At 42.4% G+C, this 2,779-nt stretch overlaps 1 non-coding gene across 1 annotated transcript; it reads right to left on the minus strand.

The window, feature by feature from the left end:
* Positions 1–2,115: 2,115 nt before the first annotated feature.
* TRNAR-ACG (transfer RNA arginine (anticodon ACG)) lies at positions 2,116–2,188 on the minus strand. The gene has a single exon. It is a non-coding gene; the product is annotated as a tRNA-Arg (tRNA).
* Between the last annotated feature and the right edge of the window lie 591 nt (positions 2,189–2,779).

Raw genomic sequence — 2,779 nt, forward strand, 5'->3', positions numbered from 1 at the left:
CAAAAGGCATAAAAGCCTTTTTCTTCTTCCAAAGTCTCTCTCTTGACCTGTCATGGTATATTTTATCTGCTATTTCATGCGGCACTCCCTCGAGCAGAGATGTACTCACCAGGTGAGTGTGGACCCTTCCTAGGGTCCAGGGCACCACCCAAGACCAAGCAGTACAAAGTCGGGCACTGAGAACCCATCTCAGGGAGGCAGGGAAAAGAAGAGACCACTCTGAGCAGAGGCACCAAGCCCCTCGGCGCAGGCTCCGTCATCCCTCAAACTTCGCTTATAAAACACAAGTTCAGAAATAAAATTAGTAAGACTTTCCAGGCAGTACCTACAGAGCATTAAATCCCAAGAGTGGGTCCGAGTCTGAGATCGGCTATGACTTCATTGGTCACGTGCCCAGGAAGCCTGCCCTGGTGCCTACTCATGCCCAGACAGGAGTGTAAGGGAATTAACACCCCTCACAGCAAACCGTTAACCAATGGGAGACGGGAGACAAGTCAATTCTTCTCCCTCCTTAATCCAGACATACTGTGCTGAAGAGCAGTTTCTCAGAAAATTAACCTATAAGAAATCAGTCCCACTGGATTCCAAGTGCAGGCTGGCTCCGCTGGGCATTTTCACATTAGTGTCTCCTTCCTGGACTCACTTTCCTTTTTTTCGTCTTGCTTGGGCTGCATTCCAATTAAAGTAATAGTACCTAAGCCATTTCCACAGGCTCTAAATTTTGGGTGACCCAGGCTAAGACCATCAGTTAACTGAAAAGGCAAGGCAACAGGGAACATACTTTAAATAGCTTGTTTTCATTTAAATGGATTATTTTAGTTTAGAATGCTATTTTAATTTAAAACATTTAAGCATGCATTCGTTTGCCAATGTTCCAAAGGTTTTTTTGTTTGTTTGTTTGTTTAAGATTCAGTTCACTCTGGAACAACCCAGAGGGATAGGGTAGGGAGGGAGGTGAGAGGGGGTTTCAGGATGTGGCATATACGTGTATACTTGTGGCCAATTCATGCTGATGTATGGCAAAAAAAAAAATCACAATATTGTAAAGTAATTATCCTCCAATCAAAATTAATTAATTAATTGAAAAAAAAGAGGGGGTTCACTGGTTGAAGTCCTACTTTATCTTTTTTGATATACCATAGCCATAAGGCAACATTTACTGTTTGTAGGGTTGATTTATTTAAAGTAAAACAATAATTTAAAGACACTTTTAAAGCAATGTGAATGCACCATTTCTCAGTTTTTATCGATTCTTTTCTTTCTTTAAGAGTTGCCACACCAAGCCTGACTTGGCAGTACTCTTTTAGTGGGTATGTATATCAAGTCATTCCAAAGTACTCAGTATAGTTCCAGAATAAGAGTTATTTTTCTGACTATGTTTTCATAAGTTTATATGACATTTATTCAAATTACAGTCACAAGTATATTACCTATAAGCAGGTTTACATCATTACAATTCTAAAGACAATTGCAAGTACAATAAACGGGTTTGATGGCAAACACAATTGATTCCTGGTAACATTCAGCTCCACTGACGGGGACAGAAGACTGGGGTGTCCTTATATCAGTGATTCTCAAAGTGTCCCCAGACCAGCAGCAGCAGCATCCCCTGGGAAATGGTTATAAAAGCAAAATTCTCAGGCCACCTCCAGACCTACTGGAACCAGAATCCAGAAATGCAAGTCATATACAAGTGTGAGAAACATTGTTCTAGAGAATTATTTAGTAACCGAGAGCATTGCGTGATGGGCAACAACTAGTACACTTTACTAAGTAGAGAGTATCCTTAATGTAACAAGTAGTTCATTGGAGGTCAGTTAAAAGAGTTTCTAGTGTGCTTTGTTAGGATTAGGCTTGACTCTGTCTAAACAAAAAATGTAAAACAATAGTTCATGTAAATATAGCTGGTGCTACAGAATTGTACACTTAAAGATGGTTAAGATGGTAAAGTTTGTATTATTTTTTACCAGAATTAAAGTGAAACTGAAAGTGAAGTCACTCAGTCATGTCTGACTCTTTGTGACCCCATGGACTATAGCCTACCAGGCTCCTCTGTCTATGGGATTTTCCAGGCAAGAATGCTGGAGTGGATTGCCATTTCCTTCTCCAGGAGATCTTCCTGACCCAGGGATTGAACCCGGGTCTCCTGCATCGTAGGCAGACGCTTTACCATCTGAGCCACCAGGGAAGTTAAAAATAAATCAAATTCAAATTTTAAAAGCAGTGGCCTGGGCTTCCCTCATGGCACAATGGATAATAATCTGCCTGCCGAGGCAGGAGACATGGGTCTGATCCCTGGTCTGGGAAGATGACACATACCTCGAGGCAACTAAACCCACACACCACATCTACTGAGCCCAGGTGCTGCAGTTACGGAAACCTGGGCACCTAGAGCCCACGCTCCACAACAAGAGAAGCCACCGAAATGAGAAGCCCACGCGCCACAGTGAAGAGTAGCCCCCACTCGCCACAGTGACACTCACATGCAGCAATGGAGACCCAGCACAGCCGAAAATAAATAAATAAATAAATAAAAAGGATTTTCCTTAAAAAAAAAAAAAAGCAGCAGTAGCTTGAGCACATTAGAAATGTGTTTTTCTTTCATCTAAAAGAAACCCAGAAATAGGCAGTTCGTGACCTGTATGGCACTCCCTTAAGTGACCAAAGACTCAAGTGCCTTCTGCCTCACTTTCCACTGTCCCCCTTAGAGTGGGACGCTTGCCCTCATGGCCCAAGAGGGCTGCTAGAACTTCAGCCACTGCATCTACATCCCAGGCAA

The sequence above is a fragment of the Bos indicus genome, chromosome 4 (assembly GCF_029378745.1).
Source record: "Bos indicus isolate NIAB-ARS_2022 breed Sahiwal x Tharparkar chromosome 4, NIAB-ARS_B.indTharparkar_mat_pri_1.0, whole genome shotgun sequence".
NCBI lineage: Eukaryota > Metazoa > Chordata > Mammalia > Artiodactyla > Bovidae > Bos > Bos indicus.